This window comes from Callorhinchus milii, unplaced genomic scaffold (genome assembly GCF_018977255.1).
Source record: "Callorhinchus milii isolate IMCB2004 unplaced genomic scaffold, IMCB_Cmil_1.0 Scaffold10, whole genome shotgun sequence".
NCBI classification, from domain to species: domain Eukaryota; kingdom Metazoa; phylum Chordata; class Chondrichthyes; order Chimaeriformes; family Callorhinchidae; genus Callorhinchus; species Callorhinchus milii.
This window is the reverse complement of record NW_024704751.1, coordinates 1174090-1183051: the sequence shown is the minus strand read 5'-3', so window position 1 is coordinate 1183051 and position 8962 is coordinate 1174090.

The window sequence follows — 8962 nt, the reverse complement described above, 5'->3', positions numbered from 1 at the left end:
GTGTATCTCTCTCTGTGTCTCTCTCTGTGTATCTCTCTCTGTCTCTCTCTCTCTCTGTGTGTGTCTCTCTCTCTGTCTCTCTATGTGTGTGTCTCTCTCTCTGTATCTCTCTCTCTCTCTCTGTGTCTCTGTGTATCTCTCTCTGTCTCCCTCTCTCTCTCTGTGTCTCTCTCTGTCTCTCTCTCTCTGTATCTCTCTCTCTCTCTCTGTGTCTCTGTGGATTGTGATGTGGTATAAACTGCTGCACAGAAACTCATTGCTTTTTGTGTGTGTGTGTGATACCAAACTCCTCCCTCATTGGGCGGTGAGAGGAGAGAGGGACCATATAATAATAATAATAATTCTGGCATCTGACACAGCCCTTTATCACGTCTTCGAGACGTCTCAAAGCGCTTCGAGGATATCCCGTAAAGTGAATTGACCGTATATTTTGTGGGCGAAACGCGGCAGCAAATTGCGCTCAGCAGCGTCTGTCCCGCAAACAGCTGTGGGTTGAAGTGACCAATTTATTATTGGGTTTTTTCTTGAGGGATTATTATCAGAGACGTGTGTTTGGACTACGGAAACTTGCTCAAGGTTTCACCCGCAGCCGGGAATCGAACCCCGGTCTCTCGCTTCCGAGTCGAGCGCTCTAACCACTGAGCTCAGTACTCCACAAGTTTGATGTTTCTTATATACAGTGTTTATTTATATATAATATGTATAATATGGATTTAGTTTACCAAGAATTTTTTTTCAAAAGATGCAAATTGACAGATAAGGGAGGGTTTTTTTTTCAGATATATTATATGTTTATTCAGTCGAACGGGATTATTTTTAGGAAAAAAATACTCAAATTGATGTTTAGGGTCAAAACATTTCAATGTCACACAGAAAAAAAATCTTGGATGGGAATACGAATTATTATGTCACCTAAAAAAAAAATCCTCTGTCCAGTCAGTCAGTCAGTCAGTCAGTTAGTCTATACAAATGATATTTGTTGTTGAGTTTAATCGCACTCCTTATTTTCTTGTATTTTTTTAAAAAAATGTTTGTTTTACAATCTGACAGTGATCAGTTTCCCCGTCAATCATCATCCGAGCGAGGAATCTGTGCTGAATATTACTGTCTGTCTGCATTAACTTTTGTACCGTGTGTGTGTGTGTGTATATATATATAAATATACACACGGGTTTGTGTTTGTGTGATATTTTTTTAATATGCTGTGGCACTTGACACTTCCTGCTCAGAAGGTTTGATGTAAGTTGTTGCCCGGAAATGGACTGTTTTGAAGAATGAGAGCAAACATCTCTCTCTCTATCACACACACACACACAGACCCCCAAACACACACAGAGACCCCCAAACACACACAGAGACCCCCAAACATACACAGACCCAAACACGCGCACACACACACACACTCCCCCAAACACACATACACACCCTCCCCACCCACACACGCTCCCCTACGCTTCCCCCCCTACTCGCCCCCCACCCGCTCCCCACACCCCACACACACGCCGTATTATTTACGTTTGTGGAATTTTCTTCTGAAGAAACCGAATGTGTGAGTTTCTGGTATTTTTATTTTGTTTTAACCCGAGGACAACCTGAGAGAAAGCAAATTTATGTTTGTTAAAATCAGAAGTGACCGGGAACGCTCAGGAGGTCAGGCAGCATCTACGGAGAGAGGAAAGTGAGTTAACTTTTCAGGTCAATGACCTTCTGGTCACTTTCCTCTCTCCCGCTGCCTGACAGCTGAGTGTTCCTTGCGACTTCTGTTTTTTTTTAGATAAATTTCCAGCATCTGCAGGATTTGGTCTTTTTTTTATATATTTGTGTTTGAATTCTCAGACTTAGTCTGTGTTAATCTTCGTAAGTTATTAATTAAAGGCAAAAAATAAAAGATTGAATTCTCCTCCTCCCCCGACTTTAATAATCTCAGGCCTGTAATAACACCACTGCCTGTGCCACTACCTGCATCTGGGGAAATAGTTTTTATTTATCTTCTAAACTAATAAAGATGAAATGTCTGCGTGTCTGTTTGTGTGTCTGTCTGTCTACCAAGAACGCGATAACCGATTGATGTCGAGACATGATTTATCGGAAATGTGTTGCATGGGGGGAGTGTCAGGGGCATATTGTTTTCAGGGATCTCCTATCATTGATGTGCTATATTGAAAAATATATTAAAACATTTTTTAATTAAGCCCCAAAAAAGGTATGTATGGTATTCTGCAACAAAGCAGCGACAGAAGAAATCGCACGCCCTTCCAGAGCGATACATCTAAAATAATAAAGACAAAATGTCTGTCTGTGTTCAGAAATCCTCCCACAGGAGTCCTCCCACTGAGTCCTCCCACAGGAGTCCTCCCAAAAGGATAGTGTTCAAACATGTGAACGAGGGATGCCGATGAGTTCAACAGCACAGCACATTGGGACGTCCTCCCGACGTGAAAGGCGCTCTATAAATGGAATCTTGTTGTTGTTGTTGTTCTTCTTAATCTTAAGGGATAAAGATGCCTAAGAAGCGAAGATCAAGCCTTTCAAGGACAAATAAAAATGGCAGACGAAAGAGCGAAGGCCGATTAAATTAAACTGGTTGCAAGCGTACGTACAACGGGTACAGGTAGTATATAATAATAATCCTTCCATTTAATATAGCGCCTTACAACGTCTTCGAGACGTCTCAAAGCGCTTCACAGAATATACTGTAAAGTGAATTGACTGTACATTTTGTGGGCGAAACGCGGCAGCCAATTGTGCACAGCAGCGTCTGTCCCACAAACATTGTGGATTGAAGCGACCAAATTATTTTTTATTTATTTTGAAGGAATTATTACCCCCAGAACAGCGATCTGCAAATTGACTAACAACTGGGTTCCTATTTACTACTAATTGAGCAGAGACGTGTGGAGTAAGGAAACTTGCCCAATGTTTCGCCCTGCTGGGAATCAAACCGGAAAATATATATATATATATGAAATGTAAAAGGTTTGCAAAGCAAAATAACCACAGAGTGGGTTTGTTTAGAGGGTGGGTTCAATCCTATGTTTCAAAATAAGTTTTCTTTAGTGAAGAAAGTATTGAAACATGATTTTGTTTCCCTTTTTTTAAGTAAATCGACTGATTTTCTCAGGGGTTCAGGGCTGTGCCTGTGCTGTGTTTCTCGTGTGAAGCTGGGAGGAGAATGGTTTGTGCGGTTCACAAATGATGATGAAAATATTTAGTCCTTATTCATTTTAGACCCACCCACACTTCCACAAATGGTTTGAATCTAGGGACACGTTGAGAGAAAGTAAATTTGCTCTCTCTCAACTTGTTCTCAGGTTAAAACCCATTTTTTAAAGAAAATAACAGAAGTGGGAAGAAACATGTTGCATCCGCACAGCCTGATATCTGCACAGCCTGACTACCTACGTGTTTATTTAGCGATCTGTTCAAGGTGAGGTTAGAGACCAGGAGGGAGTGATAGACAGACAGAGAGAGAGATTCAGAGACAGATAATGAGAGGCAGAAAGACAGAAAAGGAGATGAGATGCGTTGCCCTTGTAACATGGGGTTGAATGAGTTGCACATTAGATCCCATTGTGGGTCAAAGCACTTGGAATTCTTCTAAAAATGTAACTTGTTTCTACGTTTTGATGTGTGTCTGTGGCTGTACAGGTGGACGTGAAAGATCTGTTTGAAGTGTTGTGTTTGAAACCAGGAGGGAATTTTTCTCTCTCCTGGCTCCTGTCCGACAATCCCCCAGATAAAATCGTTCATTCACTTCATGGCCGTTTGTGGAACGTTGCTGTGCGCAAACTGGATGCCGTATGAGCTTACAAAACACACAGTCACTACACTTTACAGTATATTCAGTGAAGCGCTTTGAGACGTTCCCCCTGATGTGAAACACCTGTATCAAATGCCAGGTTTTTTTTGTGTTAAAAAGACAGCACCCAAATGTCTGGTCTGTCTCTGCACTGAAAATGTCGGTGTCAGATCACAACAACAACAACAACAACTTGCATTTAATATAGCGTCCGTCACGCAGGGCAGCAACCCAGAGAACAGCCTGAGCTCAGGTGCTGTCCTGAGACTTGTACACACAGTGTTCACAGGCAGAACCGTGTTACCCACTGACGTAGGAGATGTTGATAGCAAAACTAATAATAATCTGGTCACTCAATCCACTCCCGGTTGTGGGACACTGCTGTGTGCAATTGACTGCTGTGTTTCGCCCACAAGATGCAGTCAATTTATTTTACAATATTATGTGAAGCACTCTGAGATGTCTCACAGACCTGATGATGCTAAACCAAATGCAAGTACTGCATTATTAATAATAATAATAATAATAATAATTAATTCTGTATGGATTACAGCAGAGAGTTAAGCTTTGGGAACCTTTGATCCAAAGTTGCCTGGTTCCTCCAAACGTATTACACTGAATATGTCATGTCTCAAATTACTCCTGTATAGTATCCCAAAATATTATTGTCTAAAAGAAGCCTATCTAATTTGCATTTGAATGAATAGAATTTGAATGAATGAAACCTTTTGGTACTAATTAACTGAGTGCATCCAGGCTGACCCTCCTGTCTGCTGATTATTCTTTTCCTCCCCCAAATAAGACTATATTTTTGCACTGCATCATCATCTATTTTCGTGAAATACAGAGCTGTGCCTGAGAGAGGGTGATCTGGTGTTAGAATGAATCAAAAATCGGATGAAATCGCTGTGAGCTGAGATGCTGCCGATCGCTCCACTCACCAGAGATACGGTCAATGAGAATCCCGTGTCTTTATCTAAAACCTTTTTGTACCATTTTTTGGCACGCTCTGTTTGTGGACAAATCGCTTCCCCTTCCTGGAGACGCTAATCTTCCTTCCTATCCCCATCTCAGAGGCCCAGGATTCTCACAGGCTCGTTCAAACTCAGTATCGTTCATCTTGGCTCTGTGCTAGCGCTCTCGCCTCTGAGTCGAAAGGTTGTGGGTGCGAGCCCCACATCGGGACATGGAATCCCATAGCCTGAGCTGACCCTCCATTGCAGTACTGGGTGGGGGGGGGTTTATATTGTCGGAGGTGCCGCCTTTCAGATAAGACCTTAAACTGAGGTGAACGTCTGCCTGTTCATGTCTATGTTAAAGATCCATAGAAACAGGAGGAGGCCTTTCAGCCCCTCGAGCCTGTTCCCCCATTCTATTAGACCATGGCTGATCTGTACCTCAACTGCAATTGCTAGCGCTTGCCCCATATTCCTTGATACCCTGATCTAACAGAACACCGGAGTGTGGGCGTGCTGAGTGGGGGACTGTGTAGGTGGGTTTGTAAGGCTGGTTTGGGGGCTGTGAATGAGGCACTGGCAGAGAGGAGGGAAGTTGAGACCAGCCTTGACTTCACCACTGTATGTCAACTTAAAACTCTGGAATACTTTTCCTCTATCCCTCCGCCTTGCCCCTTCCTTTCCCATCTTCCTCATCGACCGTGCCTACAGTCACCTCCTGCTCTCCCCCTTGTCGTGCTCCGTCAAGCGCTCTGGGACGCAACCCTGAGGGGCACCGTATAAATGCAAGTTGTTGTTGTAGTTGTTAAAAGGCAATCTCATGGCTTCCCTCCAGCCGCCTCCTCCCCAGGTTTAGCCATTAGAATCTGAGCTCCTGGTTTGCTAATCGGTTGACACCCCATCACCTCCCAAACCAGGTGACTTTACACTGAAATCAAATCTAAACTAATCTCTGTGCACTTGACTGGACATGTTTTGAATGTAATCATTGATCTGATCTGCTCTTTGCTGGGGCCAAGGAAGGAGACGGGAGATTTGAGACGGGGTGGTGGGGGGGGAATGCTGGCCAACGATGATCCAATGGAAATTGCTCTTACCCACCCACCCGCCACCACCACACCCTACACTCCAGCAACCCGGGCAAGAAAAGGTTAAGGTATCAAGGAATTGTGGGTTCAAGTACCCCTCCCCCCATGTTAGGGCTGATGTTCCACTGCCGGGGGGTGGGTGGGCGTGGGGGGGAGGGAGAGGATGCTGTGTTGCCGGTGTTGTCATCTCTTCAGTGAGACGTTAAGATGAGGTTCTGTATTATACGATCGCAACAACAACAACTTGCATCTATAGAGTGCCCTCAACGCAGAGTAATGTCTCGGAGCGTTTAAGATGATGGTGAGCCAGGCAGCCCTCGATGTCCCGGGCGAGGTTTGTCCAAAGCTTTGTTACTGAGCCATTGTCTCTCGCTGCCCACTTTTTGGCATCAACTCTTGAGCGCCTTCCTCTCGCGCTGGACGAGCTTCTCCTTCTTTTTGGTGCTGAAGCTCAGTTGAAAGCCCAGGCAGAGAAAAGCACCATAAATCCTTCTCAACCGGTGTGGCCGATAGCAACAGAGCGACCTTGTGCCTGTGGTGGCAGGTGTTCGCTTTCTGCAACGGGCAGCGCAGAACAATGAGAAGCCACGCATGGCCGAGCGGAACAGCTCGTCCAATGTCACCCGGGGAAATTGATGAGGGACTAATGGCTGCGATCGGCGAAGCTTTTGCTCAGGTGGGTCATTCACAATGTCCGAGCGGAAGCCAAACCAAACTGTGACGTGGGGTAAGGTTACACCTCAAATCCGCTGCCAGTAACTCGCTGTGGAATATAATCCTTGCATTTATAATAATATAAAAATCCTTGCATTTGATATAGCGCTTATCACGTCTTCTCGACGTCTCAAAGCGCTTCACGGAATAGACTGTAAAGTGAATTGACTGTATATTTGTGGGCGAACGCTGCAGCCAATTGTGCACAGCAGTGTCCCCTCAAACAGTCGTGGATTGAAAATGGCCAATTATTATTGTTTTGGGTTTTGGAGGGATTATTATTAGGTGTGTGGAGTAAGGAAACTTGCCCAAGGTTTCGCCCTCTGCCTGGAACTCAACCCAGGTGTCGCTTGCAAGGCGAGTGCTCTAACCACTGAGCTACAGGATTCTGGAACTTACTAACCAGAATCTTTGCGTCTGATACAGCGTCTCATCGTGTCGTTGAGGGGGTCTCAGTGCGCTTCACAGGATATGTTGTAAGAGCGCAGTGACTTTGTGTTTTGTGGGCGCATCGCGGCAGCCAGTTGGTGCAGTGCCGTCCCCACAAACGGACGTGGAGTGAGAGACCAGTTTGATTTATTTGGGGGATTTGGTGGCCAGGAAAACTCGCTCCTCTTTTCGAATAGCGCACTGCGGGACCTTTAACGTTCACCTGAACAGCCAGGTGAGACCTCAGGTTAACGTCTCACCCGAAGGGCGTTTAATATTCATTCAAGAGAGCACCGCTGATGGCAGCACAGCCCGACCTGGCTCATCGGCAGGACCTGGAAGGGCAGATCAGTCGCTGGGGCCAGGGATTCATCCCACTCAGCTCCAGTTAACCCCCCCCTGCAGCCAAAGCCCTAACGGGTAGGGGTGGTCCTAGCTGGACAAGCTGCGGGAAGCTTGCCAAACAGCGCTCAGACCCCCGGCTCATCAAAAAAAAACACCCCCCTCACCCTACGCCACCCACTTCCCATACAGCCTGCTCTTAAGACCTTTCTTTTTGACCGGTCAGAGGACCGTTCAGTGAACGGCTTCACACAGCGAGAGCGTGTGTGACTGAAACTCCCTTTGGCCACTTCATCAGGGAAAACTGTACATACGTCCACTGCCTCTCCGCACCCTCTAATCCTTCAACATGTAAATCCTCACTAACAAGGTATTAATGGGACACGCCCCTCTCTCTCTCTCGTTCTCTCTCTCTCCGTTTCACTCACTTCCTTGATTTTTCGCGTTTCACTTCCCACTATGTGAGTTCCCACGAGTGCCCGGCTCTCTGTTTCCCGCCTGCTTCACTCCATCTCCCCTCTTCTCTTTTCTGATCATTTTCTGAAACATTTTGAGATGCAATCTTAAGTGAAAGGTGCTGTGCAAGTTGTTACTTCTCTTTCTCTCTCTCTCGCTCTTTCTCTCTCGCTCTTTCTCTCTTCTCTCTTGCTCCTTTTCTCTCTCTCTCTGCTTTTCTTTCTCTCCATTCTCTCTCTTTCTCACTTCACAACCTTTACAGCAAACCTGCGCCCAGAGAGACCAATCCTTGGGTTCCGCGCTCGCTCCTCATAAATCATTGATAACTTTTATGAACGTATGAATAAATGATGCTGATTATTTTTATATCTCCAAATGTAATGGACCTTCCTGGTCGATGGGATCCAGAAATGTAATTTTCCTTTTTTTCACAGTGGTTTTGCAGCTGCGTTTGAGGTTGTGTTGTATGTAGTGAAGCACTTTGGGACACCTCGAAGACGTGATAAGGCGCTATATCAAATACAAAGATTATTATTGTTACGATGACATTACCACTTGCATTTATATAGCGCTCCTCACGCAAGATAGAATCCCAGAGCCCTTAAATTACAGTTTAAATCACTGGTAATTACCTCTGTGTAGAGGTAATTTCTAAATGGTTTTCAGTGATGGGTCAGCCAGATCAGTAACACTGTCATTTGACATATGAACGGATGTTACTTTTCTTAATGCAGTAAATTTGAGCTTCTTAAAATAGCTACTTCTTGCAGGAGGCCATTCTGTTCACCAGGTGAAGAATCATACAATCTTACAGCACAGAAAGAGGCCATTCGGCCCATTGTGCCTGGGTCGGCTCTTTGGAAGAGCTGCCCAATCAGTCCCACTCCCCCCGCTCTTTCCCCATATCCTTGCAAATGTTTCCTCCTCAAGTACCTATCTGATTCCCTTTTGAAAGTTGTTATTTAATCTGTTTCCACCAGCCTTTCAGGCGGTGCATTCCAGATCGTGACAACTCTCTGTGTGTAAGAAAAATTGCTCCTCATCTCCCCACTTGTCTTGTCAGCCATTTCTAAATAGATTTATTAACATTTCCAGTTGCACCGATGACTATAGGAACTATGTTTTACATTCCCACAAAGCTCCGCAGTGATGGGGTGGTGTGGGGGGAGGGTTGTAGC